A 16,898-nucleotide genomic window follows, 5' to 3' on the forward strand; every position below is an offset into this window, starting at 1 on the left:
TCTGTAAGTCTGGTATAAATCAGACCATCAGGCCTGTTGTATCTGAAATTTCGTCGCTGGGTCTGCAAAACTGCAGGCTCTGGAATGTAGCGTTCTTTTTTTTTTTTTTTTTTTTGAATTTATTTATTTATTTGACAGACAGAGATCACAAGTAGGAAGAGAGGCAGGCAGAGAGAGAGGAGGAAGCAGGCCCCCCGCCAGGCAGAGAGCCCGATGTGGGGCTCAATCCCAGAACCCTGTGATCACGACCTGAGCCGAAGACAGAGGCTTTAACCCACTGAGCCACCCAGGAGCCCCAGGAATGTAGCGTTCTTAATGACAGAGTTTTTCCTGGGAGTCCCAGTGTGGCTGAACTCACCTCTCCATGTGGTATCATAATGCTGTAACTGTAACCTGGGAAAGTGAAATAAATTGGCCACATGGTGAGTACAAAACATGCTTCTGGTATTTTCTATCTTACATAAATATAGTTTGGATGTTTCAATACTTCAAGAATTAAAAGTACTTTAAACATTTTTTTTTAAGATTTTATTTATTTATTTGACAGAGAGAAATCACAATAGAGGCAGGCAGAGAGAGAGGAAGGGAAGCAGGCTCTCCGCTGAGCAGAGAGCCCGATGTGGGACTCGATCCCAGGACCCTGAGATCATGACCTAAGCCGAAGGCAGCGGCCCAACCCACTGAGCCACCCAGGCGCCCCTAAACATTTTTTTTGAAATTTTTTACACAGAAGAACATTGAACATGAGATCTAGACTATTAAGATTTTTAAGTGTACAATACAGTAGCATTTAAAAACATTTAAGAGGGGCACCTGGGTGGCTCAGTGGGTTAAGCCGCTGCCTTCGGCTCAGGTCATGATCTCGGGGTCCTGGGATGGAGTCCCGCATCGGGCTCTCTGCTCAGCAGGGAGCCTGCTTCCCTCTCTCTCTCTCTCTCTGCCTGCCTCTCTGTCTGCTTGTGATCTTTCTCTGTCAAATAAATAAATAAAATCTTTAAAAAAAATAAAAATAAAAACATTTAAGGCATTTAAATGATGCTTCTTGAAATGTGTGAAGCAGCGTAAGCCTCTTATTAAAATACGATGGAAGCTTTGAAGTACAGGCTTTTTTGTACAAAGAGAACCCAGAATAATTAGTTAGGGTTCTTGTTACTTAGCACCTGGAGCTTCTCTGTGTCCAGGAGTCACAGCAAGCAGAAAGCTTTTCCCAGCACAACGAGGGCTCAGCCCTAATATGGGGAGGACAGCAAAAGATCTGTCTCCCTTTTCCAGAGCAAACCTTGATGGTTACTTTCTCTCATTACACTTGGATACACCCTGGAGGCTATAGTCTAGAAGGACTAATTTCATGCATCCTACTTCCTAAGCCATAGGAAAGTTGGAAACAAATCTGTGTTGGATGTTTCAAGTTACCACCCCTCACAGAGGGTGCATAGGAGAGAGGCTGGTGTTTTGTGTTAACTTATGTAAATTATTATAGTACTTTGAAAACAGTTATCACTAATATTTGAATAACATTTGAATATTTGTTATATCCCTGGCTCTGTGCTCTACCTGCATCTTAAAAAAAAAAAAAAAATTCCTTAAAACAACTCAAGGTAGGGGCGCCTGCGTAGCTCAGTGGTTTAAAGGCTCTGCCTTTGGCTCAGGTCATGATCCCAGGGTCCTGGAATCAAGCACTGCATCGGGCTCTCTGTTCAGCAGGGAGTCTGCTTCCCCCTCTCTCTGCCTGCCTCTCTACTGGCTTGTGATCTCTCTGTGTCAAATAAATAAAAAAATAAAATCTTAAAAAAAAACCCAACCAACCAAACAAAAAAAAAAAACTCAAGGTAGGGCTATTGTTACTTCTGTTTTTCCAGATGAGGACACTAAGACACAAAGAAGTTAAATAGCTCACCTAAGGTCCCATAGCTGGTAAGTGACACAGTCAAGATTTGAACTTGTTTATTTTACTTCAGAACTTGAACTCTTTAATTCTTCAGGTAAGGCATGTGGAGAGTTGAGCTTCCAGCAATCCGTGATGAGCTTGTTTTGCACCGACCCTTCTGCTGAGAAAACTAGAAAAGTCAGAACATATGTGTCTAATAAGACACCAGAGAGCTACCAAGAAAGCAAAGGCCGGTGTTCCAGACAGGTGTGACCTACATTTGGTGCCACTTTTTCCTACCTGAAAGCCTTGTTCAGTCAAGTGTAGTGGCTGGGAAGCGGCACAAAGATTTTTGGGAGACTCATCGGTAACAAAAACTAGAGTCCCGGATGCACTGAGTGGAAGTGATTTCGAGCACCTCAGGATTTCTACTGGCACCCAAAAAGGGCTACCTCCCCCTCCAGTACACAAACTGGAAATGGGCCTGTTCTCACAGGAACCAAAGCCCAGTCTCAAACCACCTCCACGCCTCACACAATGAGGCAACTTGCACCAAACCTAGTAACAGCCAGAAGCAAAAATAAGCCCCGGCGGAAGATAACATGTAGTTTCTCAAATTTCTCTACAGTTTTTTTTTTTGAACTGTGTTCATTAATAAAAGGTAACTAAGAACACAGAAACATAGGATTTGACTAACATGAGAAACTGGACAGACACAGACCCTCAGAAAATTCAGGTTATCTAGCATTATCTGACACCTTAAGGAGAGCTGGGATTAAAAGCTTCAGGGAATGAAAGGTTCCGGCCCAAAATGGCGGCGTCGGAAGAGCCGGAACTCGCCGAACGCTCCAGCCGAGGCGCCAGAATTTCACGGATTTATCGAGCAGAACTGAGGGCCCACTGAACAGCTCTGGCACAACAACAGACGGAAGGCAGGAGAACAGCAAGAGAGACCGAGACAAGGTAAGGCGAGAACCCCAAGCCGCCGGCGCCACGAACGGCCACGGGGAGCGCGAGTGCGGACGGACTGGGAGCAGACCCCTCTGTCCTCGGACACGGGGGAAAAGCCGGAGTTTAAGAGAGCGACTGGCACAGAAAAGTCAGTTCTAGGACTCGGCCATTAGGCCCGGAGCTGCTGGACGGCTCTGGGGTGGGAGTGGCTGTCCGCCGGTCCATGTTCCCCCTCCACTCTGAAAGCACAGGCTGAACGCCCTAACCCGCCTGCCGCCTCGCGAGCCCTGGGTCCCCAGCCGCCCTCTAGGGTGGCCTCGGGGCGCTGCAGCCGGGAATACCCGTGATTAGTGCTCACTACAGCCGTAGCCTTGGCTGATGTTGGAACGCTCCAGCCCCACACCACCTCGGCTTCAGACGGCTTCCTAGAGCAACCCCTGCCCAGAGCTCTCAAGAACATTCCTGCTGACCTCTCCTTCACATCTAGCTGCCCTGCCCAGAAGCCCCCCAGCGCCCTTTCCAGGACACCCCCTGTGGGGGTATCTCCTCTCACCTGCACTGGCCTTGGGTCCAGTCATCAGGCCCTGAGCTGAGCATCCTGGGACACCGTGGCTTGCACCCGGTTCAGCCTCAGCTGTCCCACGAGGCTGCCTTCAGTGTGGAGAGCCCCGGAACAACCCCCTTGCAACCACTTCAGTTTCACCTGTCTTGCTAGGGCGCATTTTGCACAGAGCCCGGGGACCGCTGCCCACCCTAGCTTTAGCTGTCCCGTGAGGGCTTCCCCTGAGCGAAGCACTCAGGACCCTCTGGCCTGGACCCTGCCTTGGCTCCAGTCACCCCTCCAGTGCACCCTTTGTGTGACGAGTCCTTAGAATACCCCAGTTTACATTCATTTCAGCTAGAGCTATCTTGCCGAAGTGCCCTCTGTGCAAAGAGCTCTGGATTCCCCTGGCTTGTACCCACTTTAGATTCAGCTGTCCTGCCAGGACACCCCCCGTGCAGAAGTCCAGGGACCTCCCAGCCTACACACTGCTTCAGCCCTAGCTGCCCCAGCAGGGTACCTCTGCAGAGAGTGCCTCATAGCCCCTGGCTTGCACCCACTTCAGCTTTAGCAGTTTTCCCTGTACCCTCTGTGTACAAAGGCCCAGGACTTCCTGACCTGTGCCTTGGCTCAGCCAGCCTGCCAGGGCACCCCAGATGACACCCACTTCAGCTTCAGCTATTGTGCTAAGGTGCTTTCTGTGTGTAGAGCCTCAGAATACCCTGAGCACTCACTTTAGCCTTAGTTGCCCTATCAGGGCACCTGCTGCATGGAGAGCCGTGGGACCCCTAGCCCATGCCACCCATAGCTCCAGCCAGTCAGCACATTCACATGGGACACACAGTCTACTCAGGAGATGACCACACACAAGACCATTCTTTCAGGTTTAGGAGGAGTAGCTCTTCTGTGTAATCCACAGAAATAAGCAAAGAAAGCCAAGCAAAATGGGGAGACATAAGAATATGCTGCAAAAGAAAGAATAAGACACAACCTCAGAAAAAGAACTAAATGAAATGGAGATAAACAATATGCCTGCTAAAGAATTTAAAGTAATGATTGTAAAGATACTCACTGGGCTGCAGAGAGGAGTAGAAGGACTCAGTGAGACTTTCAGTAAAGAGATAGAAAACATAAAAAAGAATCAGAATTGAAGACTACAAAATACGCCAGAAATAAAAAATATGCCAGAGGGAATCAACAACAATTGGCAGATGTAAAAGAATGGATTAGCAATTTGGAAGACAGGGTAATGAAAAGCACCCAAGCTAAACAACAAAAAAAGAATAAAAAACATGAGGATGGGTTAAGGGATCTCTTAGACAACATCAAGTGAACAAACATTCACATTATAGCGGTCCCAGAAAGAGAAGAAAGAAAAGGGCAGAAAACTTATTTGAAGGAATAATAGCTGAAAGTTTCCCTAACTTATGTAAGGAAACCGTCCGTAAAATGGAAGACAATCTACTGAATGGGAGAAGATATTTGCAAATGATATATCTTATAAGGCATTAATATCCTAAATATATAAAGAACTCATATAATGCAACACTAAAAAAAAAATCCAATTAAAAAATGGACGGGGGACTTGAATAGACGTATTTTCAAAGAAGACATCCAGATGGCCAACAGACACGTGAATAAATGTTCAACATAAGTCATCGGGGAAATGCAAATCAAAATCCCATGGAGCTATCACCTTATACCTGCCAGAGTGGCTAAAATAAAAAGCAGAAGACAGTGTTGGTGAGGATGTGGGGAGAAAGGAACCCCGATATACTGCTGGTGAGAATGCACACTGGTGCAGACACTGTGGGAGACTGCATGGAGCCTCCTCAAAAAATTAAAAACAAAAAATTACTCAAACACTATTGAGTATTTATCCAAAGAGAATAGAAACACTAATTTGAAAAGATGTGTTTATCTTTTTACCCCTATGTTTATTGCAACATTATTTATAATAGCAAAGATACAGAAGCAACCTAAGTGTCTACTGATCGACAAAAGGATGAACACACACACACACACACACACACACACACACACACCCACACACACAGAGGACTATTATGCAGCCATTAAAAGGATGAGATCTTGCCATTTGTGACATGAATGCTCTTAGAAGCTATTATGCTAAGTGAAATAAATCAGATTGAGAAAGATATATGATTTCATTTATATTTGGAATATTAAAAAACATGAACAAGCAATCAAAAAGCAGAATTGGAACTTTTAATACAGAGAATAGATTGATGGTTACCAAAGTGGAGGTGGGTAGAGGCATGGGCAAAATGAGTGAAGGGGAGTGGGAGATACAGTCTTACAGCTATAGAATGAATAAATCATAAGGATAAAAGGTACAGCATAGGGAATATAGTCAATGGTATTGTAATAGTGTCATGGGGACAGATGGTAGCTACACCGTGGTGAGCAGAGCATACAAAGAAAATTACACCAATTACTTCCTAGTAAAAGTGCTGACAAAAGGACAAATTTAAAAGTAGCCAGAGAAAAACTTTCAAAGAAGCAACAGTAAGTAAGCCTAATAGGTGGTATTTTCCAAGAGCTGAAAGAAAACAGCAGCCAACGTGGGAGACTATTTGCAACAAAAATATCCTTCAAAAGACATTTTCAGGCAAATGAAGGTAGACTTTGTTACCATCTGGAAGTACCAAAAGAAAACACTGATGGGTGTTTCAGCATAAGGAGAATAGCCACAGATCACTCCGAGGAGCAGAAAGGAATAAAAAAAGCAGTGGAAAGGTGAATGTGTGTATAAATCTAAAAAGATAATGCCATAAAATTGTAATTTCATGATCTGTGGGGTCTTATATATATAATGAACTACAAAAGTAGCCCATACGTCTGATGGGAAGTAAATGGTATTGAATATCCTGAGGTTCTTAAATTGTCTTGGAAATGGAAATGTTGAAGACACTAATTTATATTAGGAAATAATAAAGCAAGGTGCGTATTTTGATTTCTATGGTATTTACTAAAAGAAGAACTAAAATGTAAACCAAACAGATAATGGAAGGAGAATATGACATTTTAAAAATTGGAAAAAAGGCAAGAAAAGAGAAAAGAGGCGCAAAGCACAGATGGGGACAAGCGGAGCAAACAGTAAAGTAGATTTAAATGTGAATGCGTCAATATTTACATCATGCGTAAATGGACTAAATGTTAACAATTTAAAGTCAATATTGCCAACCTGGATAAAGAACAAAACCCAATTCTACGAGACTTAAAAACAACAAGTGTGAAGTATAAGGATATGGGAAGGTTGAAAGTAAAAGAGTGTTTGAAAATGCCTTCCCATGCAATTATGAATCAACAGGAAGCTGGTGTATTTAGTATCCAAAGCAGACTTTAAGGTAAGAAGCATTACTGGAGTAAGAGGGGTATTTCTTTTTTTTTTTTTTTAAGAGGGGTATTTCATAGGGAGAGAAGATTCACTTTACAAGGAAGGTTCAACTCTCTGGGGGTTTGAGCTGTTTATGAAGCCCAGATAGGCTGCCCAGGCCCCGCTGCATCTTCGTCTGGCCCAGGAAGCTAACAGTCAAGAAGCACCAGACTCAAAGTAACTGTTTGGAGATAGAGTGCAGGGGTGTGTGTGTGTGTGTGTGTGTGTTTTAGGGGAAAACAAGGGATAGAGTAGTAGCATTCAAAAGGACAAAAAAGGTGTAACATTTTCTTTTTATAAATCAAATAAATGCTAGCACTCCCAGCCCTGCATTTTTGGGTCAGCAACATTAAGAAATACTATTAATTAGATCACACTCATCAAATGTTGACTCTTCTAGGTGCCTTGCAAGTATTCTTTTATTTAAATTTCACAACAACCCTAGGAGGTAGGTATGTTTATTACTGTTTCTGTTTCATAGATGGAAAAGCCAGCAACTGACAGGGCTGGTATTCAAAACAAGGCAGTCCCCTGTCACAGTCTCTGCTCTAAGCACTATGTGGCCTGGCTTCTGGATTTTACAGCGTGTCTGGCTTTTTGGATAAATGTTATCATACCTCTCATGAACTGTCTCTTTTCAATGACTTCAATCTCAATGAAATTGCACACAAGGGCATAGAGAGGAGCATGAGAGGGAAATGCATATTTATTGGGGGCCTACTATGAACCCAGGCCTCATTAAGGTATGTTACAACAGCCTTAAATGTAATTATATTACCCTCATTTTAAATGTGAGGAAAATAAGTGTCAGTGACATTCAAAGGCTGAACAAGCTGCATTGAACATGAACAGAGAAGGGATCCTCTCCTGGTCATTCTGACTGCAAAGTCTCTCTGTCCAATAAACCACACTGACTTGTCATACTATGAAATTAGTCAACTGATTAGATCTTGGCATGTTGTTTCTTTAAGGTTGTCAATCTCTGTGGAATAACTAGTCTTCTGCCTCCGATAACAGCAACTGGGGAGGCAGGGAAGAGCATTGTTGCACTTCCTTATTTCAGCACTAGATGGTGATGTACCACTGCGTGTCTCTATTGCTGGGAGTCCTAGAGGAAGGTTATTTAGAGCTCAGGGGCACTGTAGGGCAGGGTGCTATGTCACATGGCATGAGAAAGCATGCAAGAGAGGAGCACCTCTCTTGGACATGATAGTCTGGTCTTTTCTGCTAAATGTGGGGAAGGCTGGAGACCGTGGCCCCCAGTCAGCTCCAAGACGCGTGGTACTAACCGCCTGGTCTTCTGTCAGTGTTGGGCTGAACTCCTCCACAAGCCCTGCTGACGGGACTTGGGCACACACTTACCCACAGTGGGGCCCCCCTACCTCTGAAGTTCCTGCACATGAGGTGAGCTTTCTGGGCTTCTAGGAGCTTGACACTGTGGTAGAAGCTCAGGAGACCTTAGCGTTAAAACTGGGTGCAGGACAGTCCTGCCCCTCCTCAGCCACTTCCTTATCCTTCTCTTACTCCTGGGGATTCGCTTGAGGTGACTGCAACCTTTCAGGTAAGAACCCATATCACAGCTCCTCCCTGATGTGCTGGCAACGATCTGAAGAACTGCCTTCAATGAAACTGTTTTGGGGAGATTGCCATAGACTCCGTGGTTTTAACTGTTTTACTCTCCTCAAAAGGGCTAAGGATATGAAAGACAAAGACAGAGGAACAGCCCCAGATTGGAGATGTGGCAGCTAAATGCAATGTGTGATCCTGGACCAGAAAAGGGGCATTAGTGGGGCAGTTGGTGACATTTGAAGATAGTTTGTAGATTAATTAATAGTATTCCTTCCAAGTTAGCATCTTGGTTTTGATCATTGTACTATGGCTATGTAAAATGTTAACATTTAGGAACACTGGGGGAAGGGTGTACTACTTTTGCAAATTGTTCCTGGAATTATTTCAAAATTGAAGGTTCAATAGGCAAAAATTCTAGAAAAATATGACCTTAATATTATTATGGAATGTTTCAAGCATACAGAAAAATGCAGAGAATAATAACGGCTTGTGCAGGTGCCTCAGGGGTACTGGAGGGGGGCGCCAGAGAGGCAAGTGGTTCTGGAAGGAGCTAAGCATTGCTCTCACTATCTTCTTGTGTGCAGAGCTGACTGCTGGTGGTTGAATCAGACCTTTATTTTTCACGTGAGGGTCATTTAAATTTTTGACAACCTCTATTTTGGACATATTCACAGAAAACTCACCAATAAGACCACAGTTTTTGGTAGTGAGATAACACCCTCTGCCTCATGCCATATACCCATGGTTCCCTTGGAAGACATTTTTCTTCGGCCTTCAGCTCTTATTACAAGGATTTAATTATTACTGTCTAAAACTCAAGCATATAGATAAAAGTGGCTGCAATTGCTTGATACTTCTTTGATCTTTTCCTTTAGCTTCTTTAACTTGAAAAAGATGAATGTTTAATTTTGGAACAGTTTTAGATTTACAGAAAAAATTGCAAAGATAGTGCAGAGAGTTCCCATGTCCCCTGTACCCAGTTTCCCCCATTATTAACAGCTGACTCTAGTAGGGTACAGTTATTGCAATTAACAGTCCAATATTGATATGTAGTTATTCACTAAAATCCATACTTTAGTCAGATTTCCTTAATATTTACCTAATGTCCCTTTTCTATTCCAGAATCCTCTCTAGGATATCACATTACATTTAGTTGTCTTGTCTACTTAAAGTAGGCTCTGACAGTTTCTCAGACTTCACTTGTTTTTGATGACTTTAACAGGTGGAGAGGAAATGGTTAGGTATTTTATAGGATGGCCCTCCTTTGGGATTTGTCTGATGTTTTTCTCACTAGATAGAGTCATAAGTGTTTTGGGGGATGATCATAGAAGTAAATTGCCCTTCTCTTCACATCATATCAGGAGTACATTCCATCAACATGACTTATCACTCTTGACGTTGACTGTGATCACCTGGTTGAGGTAGTGTTTGTCAGATTTCTTCACTGTAAAATTATTCCCTTTCCATACTCTGCTCTTTGTAAGGAAGTCACCATGTATAGCTCACACTTAAGTCTTAGGGACCTCTGTTCTACCACTTTGCAGATGGAGTATACTACCTAAATTAGAATTCTTCTACATGCAAGATTTGTCTCTTCTCTCCCATTTATTTCCAGTCATTTATTTATGTCCGTTGGGTTCATGGATCTTAACATATTTTATACTTTGCATTTTAATCCAATGCTACTTTATTTTGCTGCTCAAATTGTTCCAGCTTTGGCCATCATGAGTGCTTTTAGTTGGCTCCTATGTCCATTTGACATATTCCCATCACAGGGATTTTTCTTTCAAACTGGGATTTTTCTTTTTTCCCTTTCTTCCTGGCGTAACAAGGTACTCTAGGCTCATGTTGTAAATGTCCTGCCCCAGCCCTCGAATTAGCCATTTCTCCTAGGAGCTCTTGGGAGATATTTACTTTCTTGATTACAGTTAGAATTTTCTCATGAGGGAAGTTTGCTGATGGACTGATGGAGCCAAGTAGTATGTGATATCATGAAAATGAATTGCATCTTTCCCTCTAGATTTTGCATGTAGAAGGCAGTAATTTAAAAAAAATGATGACTGAAGGAATGCATCCGAGAAGTCAGTCAACAATAGACTGTCTAGAATGAATATGATTTTGGGTGCTTCTTTCACACAATTAGGTTTGTGCTTCCTAGGCAATTTGTTTTTAAGTATAAAGAAAAGCAAGGGAGTGATTAACAGGAAAGTCAAGAAGGGGTTATCACTTGGGGAAGAGAGCTATTGCGGAGGTTGTGTGTGATGGGCAGCATCATTTGGGTATAAACAGAGGCCACATCTGCCAACCTTCTTTACCGTGAAGCTGAGGCCATGAGGCAGTTCTCACAAAGAAAGAGATGTGTCACTTCTTGAGAAAGGCAGTTAAAAGTGGCTCCCTGCTGAGCAGAGAGCCTGACGTGGGGCTCTATCCCAGGACCCTGAGATCATGACCTCAGCTGAAGGCAGAGCCTTAGCCCACTGAGCCACCCAGACACCCCCATGCCATCTCTCTTCTTTGTCATACTTGACTAGAGGCAGAAAAAAAGGTTCAAGATGGCAAAATTGTAAGACAGAAATGCCCCAAAATTATGTCAAGGAGAGTTCCTTAGGATATAAATGGAATATAAATGTATGTGTCTGTATATGAATTTTAATCTATTGAGATGATGAGATCTGTAGGTGTAACAATATACGAAGGGGGCTTCTAAGGTATTCATAATGTCTTTCTTAAACTGGGTGATGGATACATGAGTGCTAATTTTGTTGTTATTCTTTAAACTCCATGTATGTTACATATTTTTCTGCATGTAAAATACCTTTCACAATAAACATTTAAAGTCACCTTCTTCTGTACATTGTTGACCACTTTGAATTGCAAATTAATTGATCCTGTTAATTTGAATAGAATATGTAAGAGTATATGGAGGAGTGTTTTGGGAAAGTTTTTCACAACATATCTCAACAAGCTAAATATTATCCTTTAATTCAGTAGTTACACGTCTAAGAATTGAAGCTATAGAAATAATACTAAATATTGAAAAAGTTTTATGCAGAAAGATGTCTCTCATTGCAGTATTATTAGTAATCATGAAAAATGGAAAAAGAGCATGGTTTGTTAAAGTAGAGAATGTGTCCTCCTGAAGGAATGTCACTCAGCTTTTCTAAATGGTGGTTGTAAAGCCTATGTGTAAACTTAAAAATGCATATGATATGCTAGACAAAAAAGGACAGAATACAAAATGTTGTCTATTGGATGAATGTAGTTGTATTAAAAAACTGTGAAAAAAAAAAAAAAGCTCTGTGCCTAGTATCTGCCAAGTCCACTTTATGCCTAGGTGTTCTTTAGAGCATTGCTGTGAACAACAATGATAATTTAGGCATCATCCAATGTGTATATCTTATGTTTAGAAGGAAAATAGAAATAGTATGTGTTTGAAGTTGGAGATGGGATCCTTTTCTTCTTCTAGAGTAGTTAGAAAAATTCAAACACAGATTTAATAAATCTGATTCAGTTCAGCAATACAGCTGGAAGAATTGAACCCACTTGTGTGTAAGCCTGGAAGAGGGAAGTATGGAAGGGAAGGGTTGTGAAGGAGATAGGGACTAGTTTCATTATGGTCCAGTGGCTAGAACTGTTAACAGATGGCTACATTCAGCTCTTTGTCAAGTAAGTGGGAGATGACCACTAAAGTTTCTCCCATTGTGTCTATGACCTTGCATTCTATCATCTGAAAAGAAATTACAAGACTTTATTACCTTTCTTTTTCCCCAAGGCTTTTTGACCATCAAGATTTTCTCATGAAGACAGAAGACTCATGGATGAAAAAGTGAGTTCCTAAGAAGATGGCTAAGCATACCTATCCTACCCCCCTTGTTTCCCACCGAAAGAGCAAACTACCCTTCCTTACCATAGTGAGATTAGTTCTTCACTATCTGTTGTTTACTGTCTCAGTTAAGCCACTATGTTCTAAAACAGTAGACATTTGACCACTTCTCAAAGTTCTTTAAATGCCTTCCAACTCTTCTTCTTTGGAAGGCTGCCAGGGTGATGGAATCTCAGATCACAGACACAGATAAGATGGACAAAGAAAGAAAGATAGAAGAAGGAGGTAAAAATGTCCATAATGAACTCACGCATCTTGAGGAAACCTCTAATCTAATGAGAATGGATTTTGTTGAGAAGATTGTACATGAACAATTAATTATTCATGGCAGAGACATCATTAGGATTTCATTTTGTTTAAAGGCCTCTAAGTGATTCATGCAATTGGGTTAAGCTGGAGAAGAATTTCAAGAATGAGACAAGGGAAAGCTTTTCATTATATTGACTTTTCATAATATTTTCGAGATAGTTATTACGACATGGCACATAAATTACACTCTAACTAAAAACGTCCAATGGTTTGCCTGGGCAAGAGTTTCTGCTTGGGTGGATCGTGGACCAGTATGCTAAGATGGAAACAGACTGACAGAGATTTCTGAGAGGATTAGGAGATTTATTCCAGAATTCCATAATAATTCAATTTAGCTTTTTGGTTACTTGAGTATGAGGAGTCTCCTTGAAGTGACAACGAGATTTGTACAGCCTGTGATATTTACACTCAGTGATTCTTTCCCCAAGGCCATATGGGAGGTGAGCACCTGTTCATTTACAGTAAGTGTGAAGTAAGATATTTTCACAAAAACCCTAGAGATCTGGACTATTATAAGCCCTATTGTCTGCTCATCTTAAAGGCAAGCATCAGAAATTAGTGTCACGTTGAGATTTTAATGTGGGATTGATTGTAAGCATGGAGTTAGACATATAAGGTAAATTTATAGAGAGGCATTGCATACAGGATCAACTTCAGTGGGTACTTAAGAAATATTAGTTGAATTAATTCAAGAGTTTTTGTCTGCTTTGTCTGTTTATACCCTAAGGACCCAGCACAGTACCTTGCACATAGTAGGTGCTCAGTAAGTATTAGTTGTTGAAAAATGTTGAGGTTGAAATAGTAAATCAGGGCACGTTTGTGTGGGAACATCATGTTAACCTGGGATGGTAATTGCATGGAAGGGTTGATAAAAGGGATGCCTTCTGCCTGTTTGGGTACTAAATCACCCTATAATTCCTTTAGGATAATGAAGTGTTAGTGTTAGCACCCTACGCTTGCAAAGTGGAGTGGTTAAGAAAGAGATCTAGGTGTGGAGTAGGAAGTCCTGGGGCTGAGGTTTTCACTGGGTCCTGGGCCAACCATCACAGCAGTGGCAGCAGCCACCATAGGCAAAGATCTGCATGTTGCAATAGGAGGGAGAGAATCAATAAACAGTAAATGCAAAAAGTACTTACTAGAAGGTAGTAAGTGCTATAGAAGAAAGTTTTAAAAGTTTTTAAAGTTTTTAAATAGTGGTATGCCCAGTATGACGTCACTTACAAAATACATTCCACATTTTCAGAAACCTATCAAGTGAAAAACAAGATATTCCCTTATCTTTATACATTTCCAGTGACAAATTATCATAACTGCAGCTTAACTGATGATGATATCAAGCCAAACTGTCTATGGCTTTTATACAAGGGTAGCTTTAATTTTTCAGCAGCAGAGAAGTTCTCTGAGTGGCTTTCTTATTTGAATATCACAATGAACTATGTTCTGTATGTGTTTATCTATCTCAGCCTCTCTGTACCTCTGTGTAACACAGAGTGGCAAGATGGCATGTTGCCTTCTTAGCTTGACACATACCACAACCAGAATTCCATGGCACCGTTTACACATTTTATAGTTAAATGTTTAGGCCTTGAGAACAGGCCTTCCTCTCTTGAAATCAAATACTTTGCTTTCAACACTGCTTCCTTCATGTGGGGTGAAGAGAAGTCTCACCCCTGAGGTGGGCCCCAGGGCCTGGCCCTGAGTGAATCATAAGCACCGGATGAAGCAGAGTCTGGGGCCAAAAGAAATGTTTCTTCTGTGAGCTTCGTTTGCAGTCAAATGGAGACAATTTGCTACCAACCAGTCATATCAGAGGGTATAGAAAGGGAGACCAGAGTTTGTGATGGAGTCTCAAGACTGTTCTACACTGACCTGGTTTCTTTTAGCTTATTAGTAATGCTTCAAGAGTCCTAAGAATTTTAGGAGTCTGGCACCCAGTGGTTTATGGTAAAGTTTTGGGCACTTGTTTTCTTGATCCTTTGTTGGGAAAAATAGAATTAGTTGATCTGCCTTTCTTCCTTTATCTATATCCCATACAATCCTTCCCACCTTCCATGTTTCAGAATGAAGTTAGCTATAGTTTTTTTTTTCTCCTTTACTCGTTCAAATCAAGGAAGCCTATTAGTCAGAGGTGTGAACACTAAATCTCTTTTCTCTGAACCACAGAGGAATAAGCTAGAGGTTTCATGCATTGTTTCCTTCACCAATGACATTCCATTATTGCTGGAAAGAAAATGTATAAGATAAACCTGGATGGAAGGGGAAAATCAGTGCAATATGGGTTCTTAGGAAATGTGTGAGTGGTGTGCATTAGATGCTGGTTTCCATCTCGTGTCCCTTCTGCTTGTATGCACTGTAAGTGAGTCACCTGCAGAGGTGCTGGGAAAGGAGACCCCAGCCAGTGGCTCCAAATGCCACTTCCACATTCAAATTACTATTAGGCATGAGGCCAAAGGTTCATCTTCTAACTACTGAGCTTTTTCAATCTGTAGGAGAAAAAGGAAAATTTTAATTTCTCCTCTGAGAAAAATGATGTCAATCAAAGTTATACCTTTAAGCCAGGCTGACTTGTCTGAACACAATGAGAGCAGTTGGCAAATAGGCACACAGTAGGTGTGTTAGCTGAATGGGCTCAATTTTTGGATGCTTAATTCCAGTTTTATCCCACTTACACTTGGTTTCTGCTAGTGGCTTGGTCTCACAGTGTCAGCCCTACCTTTGCTGCATGGGTTTTGTGTTTGAACTTTGTTTTCCCAATTTTGACTCTCAGATGGCCTAAGAACGCAAGTTCTGGCCTTCCTCCCCTCCAGTAGATTCAAGGAGACTGCACCTAGGGTCTGAGGATCAAATACCCACCAGGGCTCTGGTCAGGCCACCTTATTTGCCTGAATATTTGGATTTGAAACAATGAGAACAATGCTGATTCCCAACCAGCAGGACTACAGTCCTCATCAAAGGTATTTGGAGTGTGCTGAGAAGTCTTTCTCATTTTCTGCAGCCGAGGCTGCAAACTCCAGCCTTCTTTTGAAGTTTGAAAACCAGCTTTCTAAGTTGGGAGGGTCATCATTTTCTTAGAATTGAGATCAAAATTTTCTTACCCCCCCATGGTAGGCAGAATAGTGGCTCTCCAAAAATTTCCATAGCTGAATTCCCAGAATGTCTGACTATGTTATATTACATAGCAAGGGAGAATTAAGGTTGCAGGAAGAACTAAGTTGCCAATCATCTGACCTTAAAATTGGGATATTATTCTGGGTTATGGAAGTGAGCTTGATGCAATTATAAGGGTCCTTCGAAGTGGAAGAGGGAGGCAGAAGAGGAGGTCAGAGTCACAGATTTGAAATTAATGGGCCACTGGCTTTGAAGTTGGGGAAGAGGCCATGAGTCAAGAACTATAGAAATGTAGGCATCTTACATGTAGGAGGCTTGTAGAAGACAGAAAAGATAAGGAAATGGATTTCCTTCTAGAGTGTCCAGACAGAGCACAGCCCTGCTGATGTCTTGATTTTAGCCCAATGAGATCCATTTCTGATTTCCCTCCCCCATTTATTTAGAAAATAAATTTATGTTGTTTTAAGCCACAAGTTTGGGGTAAACAGTTATGGTATCCATAGCAGTAGGGGATGAAGACACGGTTCAACAACAGAAGAGTATCTTTTTATTTCATGATGAATTTTTATAACCTAAAAAAAAATCCATTCTTGAACATGTAAGGTTAAACAGCTAGTTAAAATGTCAGGACTACTACTGGGGTACCTGGGTGGCTCAACTGATTATGTGACTGACTCTTGATTTCAGCTCAGGTCATGATCTCGTGGGTTATGAGATCGACCCCTGCATTGGGTTCCACGCTCAGTGTGGAGCTTGCTTGAGATTTTCTCCCTCTGTTCCTCCCCCAATTTGCACTTTCTCTCTCTTCCTCTCTCTCTAAAATAAACAAATACATCTTAAAAAAAAAAAAAGAAGAAAATGCCTGGACTATTGAATGAACATGGAGCTTTGTGCACATCCTGAATTAAATCCTTAAATCACAAGTTTAAATATGAAAGTGCTTCCTCAAATTGTATGGACATTTCAGGCTTTTGAGACAAATGTTCTGATAAATGCACAATCTCTCCAGAAGTGCATGGAATAAGGTGAGCCCTTGCCAATACTGTGAATTTCTATTTTTAAATCTTTGCCAGTTGTTGGATGAAGAATTGTTCTTCATGCACACAATAAATATTCACAGAGCAGTCTTTTGTAGTGCTTTTGTGCCAACTACTACATTGAGCATCATTGAGCATCATGTTACTTTAATTCGAAAACATTGAAGTGCTTGTTGACATTGAGCACTTTTTCGTAAACTCAGTATGACGTATACATATATATTTCCTATCTG

At 41.6% G+C, this 16,898-nt stretch overlaps 1 long non-coding RNA gene across 1 annotated transcript in view; it reads left to right on the forward strand.

Annotated features, from left to right (window-relative positions):
- The first annotated feature begins 2,658 nt into the window (after window positions 1-2,658).
- Window positions 2,659-16,898, forward strand: part of LOC123951457 — an 86,851-nt gene continuing 72,611 nt past the window's right edge. Inside the window, exons 1-2 of the long non-coding RNA XR_006820470.1 lie at window positions 2,659-2,830; window positions 12,101-12,154. This is a non-coding gene — a long non-coding RNA (uncharacterized LOC123951457). The remainder of the gene's footprint in view (window positions 2,831-12,100; window positions 12,155-16,898) is intronic.

Source organism: Meles meles, chromosome 10 (genome assembly GCF_922984935.1).
Source record: "Meles meles chromosome 10, mMelMel3.1 paternal haplotype, whole genome shotgun sequence".
NCBI lineage: Eukaryota > Metazoa > Chordata > Mammalia > Carnivora > Mustelidae > Meles > Meles meles.